Source organism: Periophthalmus magnuspinnatus, chromosome 12 (genome assembly GCF_009829125.3).
Source record: "Periophthalmus magnuspinnatus isolate fPerMag1 chromosome 12, fPerMag1.2.pri, whole genome shotgun sequence".
NCBI lineage: Eukaryota > Metazoa > Chordata > Actinopteri > Gobiiformes > Gobiidae > Periophthalmus > Periophthalmus magnuspinnatus.
This window is the reverse complement of record NC_047137.1, coordinates 11,842,176-11,854,768: the sequence shown is the minus strand read 5'-3', so window position 1 is coordinate 11,854,768 and position 12,593 is coordinate 11,842,176. Positions and strand designations below refer to the sequence as shown.

Genomic DNA, 12,593 nt, shown 5'->3' with positions numbered 1-12,593 from the left:
TTCTTGGACAGACTTTTTGTGAGGATGGTCCAAGGGTGGCAGCAGAGATAGCCCAAGTTTGAAAGAAGACCTACTGTGCTTGAGTCTGCCATAAAGTTATAATTTATGACACCCAAGGATGATTAAATTATATGCATCTAAAATAACTCAAGAAACAAGCTCGCTGACTTTCATGGTAGAAAACTGTGGTGCCCATTGGGAGCTGACGTCGCTGTAAATGTCGTCAGAAGCTGCACGTCACACTAGCGAGCCGTGTATTTGTTTTCATTTGTGCCAAAATGGCTACGCAGCAAGTATTAAGAAAATATAATTGGACAATGAAGTAAGTACAGAGAAATGGGCATATGCCGGCGGCGGTGAAAACAGGAGTTGATTGTCCAGACTAACATTTTTTTCCATTTTTTTTAAGGAGCACAAGCAGAAAATTTAGAAACGTATATTATTTTTTCCTTTTTAATAATATAGTTCTAATTTATATGCTTTTTAATGGTAATGTAACCAGATAATAGATGTTTAATGCAGACAAATGTATTTATGAGCTGGAAAGTACAGTACAAACACGTCACTCATAATGATATGTGGTAAAGTACCCGCTTCCACATCATTGTTGTAATTTTTAGTGGTGGATGAAGTACTCAATTGTGTTACTCAAGTAAAAGCAGATACAGAAGCAAAAAGTTACTCAAGTAAACATAAAAGTATTACATGAAAAATCTACTTAACTGAAAGTATTAAAGTACCTGTTTGATAATGTACTTTAACAGTCAAAAATTCAGTATCTCACACAAATTTTGTTAATTTGTTCAAGTGTTGATATTGATTCAAAAATGCTGCATATTTTAATCACAGTAACAATACCAAGCAGTTTCTTCATGTCTCTCTTGAATTTTGTGTATTTATTTTTGTTTGCTCAAAGCCGAAGCTTGAACTCGAAAACTTTAGTCAGGATGTTACCACGAACATGGTCAAAATAACCCTCAAGTACTTTTTACTTCTCAGTCCAGTTCAAATTATAGTGAAGTAGAAAGTACACATACCTGCTCTTAAATGTAGTGAAGTAAAAGTAAAAAGTATCCAGTGTAAAATGTAAAGTACAGATACCTAAAAATTCTACTTAAGTACAGTACTTTACCAGTTGTTCATTACCTTCCACCACTGGTAATTTTCAACTGTTCTGCAATGATAAGACACTGTAATGTTCTCTTCTAAGAATAAAGTGTCTTGCCTACATGACTCTGCTAACCTTGTAGTTCCGACCTCTACAAATGTGTTCTGAAATGCTAAGGTTTTCAATTAGTTAAACATAAACAATAAATAGAATTACAACAGTAAAATAATCAGTAAAATAATTGCCATTCAATTTTCCAGAATTGTTCAGCCATACAAATGAAATATCATTTTATCTATGACAACATCACTGCTTCTCTGTGTAATGCAGCTCTATGCACAAACAAGACACTTTTACCCACTCCCCCTATTGGTCAGCCGTTGCCATGATCTGAGTGAGTGCTCTTTTCCACCTTCAACACACTCAAAACGCTTTACATCAAGGAACCACTCACCCATTCACACACACATTCATACACTGGGGGTGAGAAGGGTTAAGTGTCTTGCCCAAGGACGCAATGATCACTGGGAGTCAACCTATGGGTCAGTGGATGTGACCGTTCAACCAACGAGCGCAGGATTCGAATTGCCAACCTATGGATCAGTGAGAAAATACTCTACCAATTGAGCTACTGCCGCCTCGTTGAAATGTGAATTCTCAGAAGAAGCAGAAGTTGTTACCTCCTTAATATAAAGCTACAGCATAGGCTTAATGTAATTGTAATTAGATAGGAGAAAAAATATACCGTAAATTTCGGATTATAAGCCGCTACTTTTTTTCCACGCTTTGAACCCTGCGGCTTTTACAGCAGTGCGGCTTATATATGGAATTTTACTGGATAACGGCCCCTGGGGGCGCTCTCTAGCTGTAAACGTAAAAGTGAGACAGACGTGGGGAAAGATTCTGCTCTGAAGAATTCACTAGTTTTGATTTTGAACGATCATTTTGCGCATCATGAAATGGATATGATGCCGTTTTTAAGATAAAGAAACAGAAAGGAAACAGAGCAGGGGTCGGCCTTTAACACGCAAAGAGCCATTTGGACCCACTTTCCACATAAAATAAAACACTGGGAGCCGCAAATACTTTTTGACATCTAAAATGAAGATAACACTGTATAATAACAACAATAATGTAACGGAATAATGTAGGTTTTACTTTCACGGACAAGCCTTCTACACGTGGCAGATAAATATGGCAAAAACAACTTAAGTGCATAAAAAAATACAACTCACCAAACCGCTGCATCATGCATCGCGCTGATTATGTGATTATGTCTACTCTACTCCGCAGTTTCTTTAAAAAAACAACAACAAAAAAACTCGTAGCGTATCGTTTAATCCCAGGTGCTTATTCTCCATGTGCCAAAGCAGTTTTGAAGGTTTCATTGCCTTATTTGCTTTTCCCGTATGTTACGCAGAGCGGACTCTGTGCGTGAGAGTCACCTGTAGCGACAAACCCAGATTTTAAGTAGGCATTGTCTGTTAAATTTATCTTTCTTTTTCTTGGAGGTCGTAGTCTCCTCTTCTGGCTCCTCAGTTGTCCTTTTCCCCTTTGTTAAAAGCTCTCCAAAGACTTTTGTTTTGGCTCATTTTCACTCGCTTGTGGCTCTACTTTTGGGCGACATGTCTGATGTGTTATACGTGATACGTCACCGCGGAGACAAGAGCAGATAATGTACTTTTGCTACTACATCAAATAGATTTCTGTGGCGATTTCCAGCAGGATTTTCATGATACATCTACGGACGAGCTTATTAGTGTGTCATTAGGGACGGGCCAAAGTTGCTCCTGACCCCTGTGCGCACAGCGTCTGAAAATCAGGGCTCTTTACGCAGGACTGTGAGCTGTGTCTGTCAGTTCCCAAGCCACGCAGAGCCGCAGTATGAGGCGGAAAGAGGCGCATGCGGCTCCGGAGCCGCGAGTTGCCGACCCCTGAAATAGAGCCACTGCACGTAAGCTCGACATCAATGAATCCAACTTGGTCAATGTAAAAAGACGACAAAAGTTTTCAGAGGAAATAAAAGCAGATTTTCCGTGTTGGTGCAGCTTTATTTTCTAAACCTGCAGATGTGTTCATCCCGTGTTGATGTCGTGTTGGTGCCAATTTTCAGGCACAGTTTAAAAAAAGCGTGTCTGTGCACCGTCTTTCTGTGTAAATATCTCATGTTACAATATGAAAACCTGCGGCTTTTATTCAGGTGCGGCTTATATATGTACAAAATTGATTTTCTCTTCAAATTTAGCTGGTGCGGCTTATATCAAGGTGCGCTCTGTAGTCCGAAATTTACGGTAGATTTTTTTATTTTTTTCGAAGATGAACAATACAGACGTTTAATCATTGCCATTTAAAAAAACAAAAGAAAGATAATGGTCAATTTTTTCCAACTCCAAACCACATGATTGGCTTTAGACCTCTCCTTTAAAACGACTCAAGCTTTCCATGGACAACTGCAGATTGAAGCTCAAATTCTATTGAAATTCTATTAACTGTGTGAGCCTAGATGTGATCAAATCGAAATTGCAATCTGGCAACGCTGTTAGCTGAAAAACATAAACAGAGATGGGTAGAGTAGCTACTTTTTTGACGACTGGTGAGAGTAACCAAAACCTTTACTCAAGTAAGAGAACTGTTACTTCAAACTAAATGTTACTCAAGTAGCAGTAAAAGTATGGCGTCGGAAGTTTCTTAAAGTGGGGGTATTATGCAAAATATTGACTTTTTTAAGCTTTCTACCATGCTATAATATTGATTTGTCATCAAAAAACATGGCTGACGTGGTTTTATATGTCCTCCATTCATGTTTGAGTAATCTAGTGATCTCTCCCAGGCGCTTTTCGAACCCACAGCAAATGGAGCGGGAACTCTGTTGGCAAATATAGCATTTTCACACACACCCCCCACACACACACACACACACACACACTTCATCCATCACATCATACCAACGCAGGCCAAAAGCTACACAATATCCCACACAAGCGCTACCCAAACAGACACGCCCACATCGATACTCCACTCTGACAAATAATGCTGCGGCCCATTGTGTAGAGGCAAAGTGTTTCTTCTAGGTCCACCCATTGCCCCGGGTCCTCCCCCCCCCTCCCCCCTCTCCTCCCATAGCCATACACTCTCAGGTGACAAAGAAACTGGACACCGTGATGCACCCCGATGAAAAGCTCCACTCTGCAGTAAAGAGAAAGCATACTATTCCACAAGAAAGGACACATTTTTGCTTTGAAATGGTTGTAAATGGAGTCGTGTCTGTGACAATGGGGAGTAGGAATAATAACGAAACAAAAGATGGATGCTAACACTTATAGCATTAGCAAGAAGCATGCTAACACAGGTTTTAGGTGTTGCTAATGCTAACCGTGTAAAGCAAGTGGTGCCTGGGTCTATATAGTGCGGTATTTTGTTGACATATTTATCAAACATAAAATACAGCTTTTATGATATTAACCTTTAAAGAGGCACTACGTAACTTTCCTGACGGGAAAGGGGTTGATCTGCTTCGCCTGGAATGTTGGAATTTCCACAGTATGGCATTAAACTTACATATATCGTTAGTTTATTCAATTTTTCGTTTTCTTTCTGCAGATCTGACCTGTAACTTGCGTGTCTCCAAGGAGAAAGGAGAGTTTAATGTCATACTGTGGAACATTCCTGGCAAAGGACTAACATCTCCATGAAGACACGGAGGTGGTGGGCCCTCCAGTAGAATTTTTCCACAAACTGCCACTTACGTAACTGATATAAAACTATGATTAAATATTTACCACAGGTACTATTCCACCAAACGAAGTTGTAATTAGAAAAAACATGAAAACCTGCCAGATGCACTTGAACAAATCATTTCAAACCACTTCAGTGTTGTTTCTTTCCTGCAGAGAATGTCACGTTGTTAGCTTGTAGCCTGATGCGCTGACGTCAGACTTTGGCTACAGTTTCTGGAGCAGTGGAGCGTCAGGATGAAGTTTCACTAGTGACCGTTAGCCGTGTTTGTGTGATGGTTTGAAATTTGAAATCCAGGAGCCAAAAGGACGGATGTAAACAAGATATTCACACAACCCAGATTTATGTGTGAACAAATTATAGACCATTATGGCACGCTGATTATGAGGAGGGGGAAAAAAAACACAATCATTTAGGATATGATTAGTGTTGCGAGAAATCTAATTATGAATCAGAAAAAACGATGGCTGATAAGCTCTGCCGATATTAACTCATCCACGACCTTGTTTTAGTCCAAGTTGGACACAAGAGCAATGTCACATTTTGTGCAGTGTCCTCACACACACATGCTCAAATTAAACTTTTTTCTTAGGCAGCTGATTGGTCCAAACAAGATATCAGTCTCTGCTGGAGATTTAAAGCCGATAGCTGATACTCTAAAAAGTGCAATTATTAAACCAACCATGTACAGCTGAAACCAGAAGTTTACATACACAATATAAAAAGACACATACACTTTTTTCTCACTGTCTGACATGAAATCAGACTAAACATTTTCTGTTTCCTGTCCAGTTCCAGAAGATTACATAATTTCATCAGTATTTGGTACCATTGCCTTTAAAACGTGGCTCAAACATTTTGGATATCCTTCCATAAGTACAGATATCTGACTTTGAAGAAAGTGATGAAAAATTTTCTTTAAAAAAATCCATCTTTCATTATTCTGCCATTTAGCAAATAGAAATAATTGGAAATCCTAATTGACCTAAAACAGGAAAAAAAATTTCATGATTCATGATTTCATGTCTGACAGTGAGGAAAAAAAAGTGCATCTTTTTATGTAGTGTATGTAAACTGTATATATATATCGGTTAATTGATATATTTGCCTATCTCTACTATAAAAGACACTTTTAATAACAGACAGTTGCATCATTAAATCAAAATGGCTCAAAAATTAACTATTTCTGCTTTTCATCGATAGCACACTGTATTTGTAAGTGTTTAGAAGCACTCAGTGACCGTATTTTGACCTTTTATTTGGTTAACAGTGTGTTTTGAAAATCTAAATTCATCATATCAGTAATTGGTTTTCAAGTCGACTAACTGAAAGTAATAATCGCTGAATACTCGACTACTTAAATAATCATTAGTTATAGCCCTAACTGTGATTAAAGGTGATTATATTTGCAATACATGTTTAAAATGTATGATTCTGTTCATAGGCAGTGGTGGAAGAAGTACTCAATTTTGCTACTTAAGTTAAAGTAGAGATACCGGAGTAAAAAATCCACTTAAGTAAAAGTATTAAAGTACCTGTTTAAAAATGTACTTAAAGAGTAAATAGTAAAAGTATTTCGTACGGGTTTTTAGATCTAATAAAGCTTTAAATGTAGTGATTTCTATACAGATTTGTGCTGAATTTGGTTCAACAGAAACAGCTGAATCAATCGTTTTTTTGTTTTTTTTCTCACTGGTTTTATTTGTGTATTTTTATTTGCTCAAATTAACCCTCAGACTTTTTGGCAGGCGTCAAACAGTAATAAAAAATCCTTTTACGTTTCAGTCCTGTTCAAAATGTAGTGAAGTAGAAAGTACGGATACCTGCTCTCAAATGTATCGAAGTAAAAGTAAAACGTATCCACTTTAAAATCTAAAGTAAAGTACAGATACCTCAAAATTTTACTTAAGTACAGTACTTTTACTTCTTTACATTCCATCACTGTTCACAGGGCACACTGTAAGAACCTCCGGGAGCATTCACATTTGAGAGAAAACTGAAATATGAACTGATAAAATTACACAAGAATCCTATACATTTCAGCGCGTGTGTATACGTCTTAACTACAAGTATAACAGGATTTTTCCATAAAAGACGTGACATTTTTTCTTTACAGAGGGCATTCTATTTTCCCAATAATTGCAGCCTTTGTGATTTGATAATTAAAATCAAGATTAACCTTCTGCTCCTTAATATCGACCCAGAGGCACTGTTTGAAAATATAAAATTGCTAAAATAAATTTGCTCCGGGGGCTATAAAAGACTTGAGTTCTAAATTAGTCATCCATTCTTCTTCACACATCACTTTTATGGAAAGAGAATAACAGTTGGCAGCACTATTTCCAAAGCAATTACAACTTTTCACAGACCTGTTACATGGTCAAAATCTTTTACTTAAAGGTGGACCATGTAACTTTACCGCCACCTGCTTGTCTCCATGAAGATGTAACTGCTTTGAAATGTTTATGTAAAGCATTAACACTTTCTGTCTTGCATTTTTTCAATTACAGGTGTTTTTATTATTCTATTGCTAAGATACGTACCTTTAAAACCTTTATTCTAACTGTTAGCGGGGTCGCCTCTCCACAGATCTGACCTGAAGTTGCCCAAATGGCGTCACCTTCTACCTTGTGATGTCGTGTGGTAATACAGGAAGTGCTCCCCTGCGTTTTTAAACTCCATTCACTGTCACTAGAATAATTTGGATAATATCAGCTCTGGAATTGTTTCAACTGAACAAAAATAGTTGTCAGTTCGTAAACTACCGCTTCATGACATAGTTGTGACAGAAGCGTAGAAGAGTGTTTGTCCACTGATCCGAAGGTCAGCGGTTTGAATCCTGCTCTCATTATAAACACCAATGTTAGGGTGGTCAGATCCACTAACCCAAAGGTTGGTGGTGCAATTCCAGCTCCCATAGATGAAATCCCTCATTGTCTGCGTACCCTGGTGTATGAAAGTGTGTGTGACTGGATGAGTGGTTCCTTGAAGGTGAAAAAGGTGATAAAAATGTGACCATTTACTATGACATCGCAAGGTGGAATAGAACATTTTGCGCTTTGGAGAAGTAAAGGTACTCAAACTTGTGTGAATGAAACAAAACACAACTCCAGGTATGTTTTTTTGATGAGATAATAACATTCTAACATGTCTAAAATCTCAAAATAGTCAGTTTTGCGTAATATATAATCTTGGGGCCTGAGACATAATCTATCTCTCATTTATAACCCCATCCCAAGACCCAAAGCAAACAAAATAACAAAGAGAACATTAGGATGAGCCAGTAGGGCCATTAAAGGTTGAATCAAGGCCATGAAAACTGAAACTGGAGACAATAGCTGTAGGTAGTTTCAGTGTAGGTAGCACCTCCCTTCAGATAGATATAAGGCAGTGTCCACCACCAATCTGACCAGAACTGAACAAGCGGATTGGACGAGCAGCGAAACGTCTTCACTCCTACAGCGTTTTGTCCACTTGTCAGATTCAACTTCGGCTTTTACTATAATATATAGTCATTTTAAAATACAATTAACTCAACATGGCTAGAGTAGCGGGGAATTTATGGATAAGGCTCCATGTTTGAAATCTGATTTAAATCCACTTATGTTGCAGGTAAACATATCAGGGGTTTAAGTACATTGTAAATAATCTACGTTAGCCGTGTTAGCTACGCCGTGTCCCGATGTGACTCTCGCGGGTAGCATTCATTCAGCTGTGTTTACCGTGATGGAGACTGCCGCTTTATGAATGTATACACGGCTAGAGCTAATCCAGGGATCTATACCACTCAATTACAACAATCACGTCTAAATCCATGCACACCCACAGAGGAACAATCTAGAAAATCAAAGCTACCGCCGCCGCTGTTAAAAATAAAGCAGGATTGATTGGAAAGCCGGTCCGCCATCGAAAGCATGTCATTAGTGGGACTACATGTGGCGGGGATAGGGACAATGGCCTCTAGGACTATTCACCGCTAATGAACACTACTCTGTTGACTAAATTAAAGTACTCCAGGTGAAGTACAAATCAATGTGAGATTACACTGATGATGTAAACGCTTTCGGATAAGTATCGCGATTGCACATGAATTAGCATTGAAATACGAACTGTGAAGCTAATGCAAAAATTCCATGCGTTTTAGAACGTGTTTGTAGAGGCGCATATGCTAGGTTTTCATGTTTTTGAAGTGCGATACATTGCTGAGGTAATTACAAGTGTTTTTAATACCGTTAAAACCTTCATTCTTAGTGTAAGCAGGGTAGCCTCTCCACACATCTGACCTGAAGTTGCCCAAGTGGCGTCACCGGCTTGTGTCCATGGAGATATATTTATATAGAGACATATTTAGGCTGAGTTCTTTTCTCAAACAGAAAACAGTCTTTTCCACCTTGTGATGCCATGTGGTAATACAGGAAGTGCTCCACTGGGTTTTAAACTCCATTCACCGTCACTAGAATAATTTGGACAATATCAGCTCTGGAATTGTCTCTACTGAACCAAAGGTAAATGGTTGCTACCGTTTCATGACATAGGGGGCGGTAGTAGCTCAGTTGGTAGTTGGAGGGTTTATCCACTGATCTGAAGGTCGGCGGCGGTGATAACAAATTTTGAAGTGGAATATAGTGTTGAGGTAAATATAGACGATAAACAATGATATTGAAACTAATTTATGCCACTGACTCAACAACCCAAAAGCAGATTTAAACCACAAAAACTATTCTAAGTCTACAATATTGTGAAAAAAACATGAGCTGCAACAAATAAACAGCAGAATGAAACACTTCAGTACTTAGTTTGCATCTGTAATGAGTCATAGAAATGATGAATTCAGCCTTATACAGCTCGTGGAAGATTGTATAGCTGAAAAATGTACTGTAGGTTTCCAAGTACTACAACCCCCCCCCCAAAATATACTTCCATCTGTCATATATTGAATGATAAGTCGATATAGAGTTTACTGTGAGAAGCCTACGGGATAGTACATGTGGTAAATATTTATCATAGTTTTACATCAGTTACGTTGAGAAGTAAGAAGTACAGGAAGTAGTGCTAAGTTCTAAAATGATTTCCCTTTACCTATGTCGTTAACACGAAAAACTCTATCCACAATGCAGAGACAGTTTATGCACAAGGAAGGCATTTTTCTGACAGTTTAAACATTCATTTAAATATTGGATATTATGCAAAATGTACTTTTTGGAGCTTTTTACCATGTTATAACATTCACTCACCAAAAACATGCCTGAACTGGTTATGTTTGAGGAACATACATGTTTGAGGAATCTAGCGATCTCTCCAGGGCACTATTAAAACCAAGCCTACGTCACCCATGCTCCCACATGACAATTTTCCATAAATATACAAAAGCATGATACAATACATGAAAACTTCACAAGTCGGATAAAATGTGCAATATTTTCAGAGTGACAAAAACAACATGTTAATATGTTGTTTTTGAATATAGAATTTTCAATAAAAGGCAACATGGTGATCTAAATATGTTGTGTTAGCAGTTAATACACCGTATAAGTAAAATACTCCCTATTTAACAAAATGATGCTGTCATTTATTTGTGTTAGTTTAATCCATCGGGTTTTGGCCCTTGTTAACATTGTGGTTGCTAGGTAACAGTACCATTACCTCTGCATGTCACATCTGCCAAGAACACTTTTTATCAAGTAGTTCATCAAATATTCTTTTTGTTTAATCTTTTTTTCCGTTCATAAAATTTTAAATAAAATCAAAATACAAGGTTATTTATTCAGACACAATCTGGGTGAAAAGAAGAGTGAGGGGAATTAATTGCTTCAGACAAGCAGCTTCATTTTCAGGTAATGAAAATATAATTTACTCAAGTTGTGCTTTCAGTCTTGAACAGAGCCTCATTTTACTGAAACTAGGTTCAATATTGAATAAATATTTCATTATATTTGGACTGATTAAGCTTTGTGCAAAGCTGTCTTAGTACTTTGAGGGAAAAATTATTAAAACTAGCACTAAAATGGCATAATACTTTCTACTATTCTACTTACATTGAGCCAGTAGTGCTGCAGTTTATATGTGAAGGACGTTATTGTGCCCCTGGGTAAGGCACTTGTCTCTTGTGACAGGAAGGGCATCCGACTTGACGATTTGCTGTGGTGCCCTTGGTGATAAATTGAGAGTCCAATTAGAAAAAAAAAAGAAATAAAAACATACTTAAAGCCCCAGTATGAAACTTTCTGATGGTGGAAAGTCAACTGCATGATTCCATACAAAAATAAAGCTATCGGAACATCTCCAAGGAGATAGAATGTGGACTATTACAGCCAAAGGAACAACGTTTCCATCAAAACAAGCAGGTGAAGACCCTCCTCCAGGTCAAATAACGGTTTCAGGTTCAGGTTTTTGAAGATACAAGCCCACTCAGTTTTTCTAGAAGAAGCTAGAATGAAAAAAACATGCTTTTATTTATTTTATTTTTTTTAAATGACATACTGTGGCTTTAAAGGGGTTATACCTGATTTTTACTGTACTTAAACATGAAAAACGGAATTCATTTTAAATGTTTTGCAGTGGTCTAAAGTTATTCCTTACTTACCTTATGCATTATGAGCATTCTAATTATTCACCATGATGAGTTTATAAGCGCTTTTCAAAACTTTCATAAGCCAGAGTGTAGTTTTGACATCATAGGGCTGCACGATTTGGGAAAAAATATAGAATTGCCACAGTATTCTGTTCAAACATGGGCGAATTTGGAGCAGAGATCCAAAGAGTCAATCAGGAGTGAGGCTGTGGAAGGCAACACCCCTTCCCTACCGCATCCGCAAGTGCATGCTTATTGATTCTGTGACATTTTAAAGCTTTTATAATTAGATGCAAACAGTGCACAGCGGACTTATTTTGACCTCACTGCTCATACAATATATCTGTACTCACATGCTTAAATGCTGTGCTCAAATACATGGAAAAATAGGGTACAGGCCCTTTAAGACATGTTCAGTTGAACGTTGTATTGACTGATTGGCTTCAGTGATGTGTCCTCTCCGCTGGGCCAGTGGACAAAGGTGTGTGTGGAGACAAAACAAAGCAGTGAGTGGCTGTGGGCTGTGGCCTGGAAAAGCTGCAGGGCTGATCAGAGCTGTGCCAGGCCCGAGGGAGCGTCACCCGGCAACAGGCGGATCACATTCCCCGTGGCTTTAAACACAGCTGTATGCCTGGCTGTGTGCTCATTATAGTAGGAGACACTAAAGCACAAGTCAACATTTACTGACCGTTTTTACGTTTGTGTTAAACTGAACGATGGTACATGTTCAGGTTGTAAGTTGTACCACATCTTTATTGTTATATTTAAATGATATGGCATATAATTGATCCATCCTGCATGTTTATTTACAGGTGTTTTCATTGCAAAAATGTTAATTAAATAAAAGTCAGGATTGCGTCTCCACAGATCTGATCTAAAACTTGCTCTGATGGCATCATCCCTTTGTCTCCATGGAAATAGATACGTTTAATGACCGCAACATTCCATGCAATTCAACATCCACATCTCCATTCCCTCCACCGGAAAAGTTACATGCACTGCATCTTTTAAAGTGCTATTGCATAACATTGCAGCCAAAAAATAAGACTATAATAAAAGCATTTATTTAATCATGGGGGCTTTTGTTGGACAAAAAGTAAAATACATGCATGTTTTTGCATGTCCTTGAATCTGTTTATTGGCTGAAATGTTACCCAAAGGGCATTTAAGTATCATTTT

At 38.0% G+C, this 12,593-nt stretch overlaps 1 protein-coding gene across 1 annotated transcript in view; it reads left to right on the top strand.

Annotated features, from left to right (window-relative positions):
* igsf9a (immunoglobulin superfamily, member 9a) overlaps positions 1 to 12,593 on the top strand; it is a 133,533-nt gene that overhangs the window by 44,006 nt on the left and 76,934 nt on the right. The gene's annotated exons all lie outside the window — the stretch shown is intronic.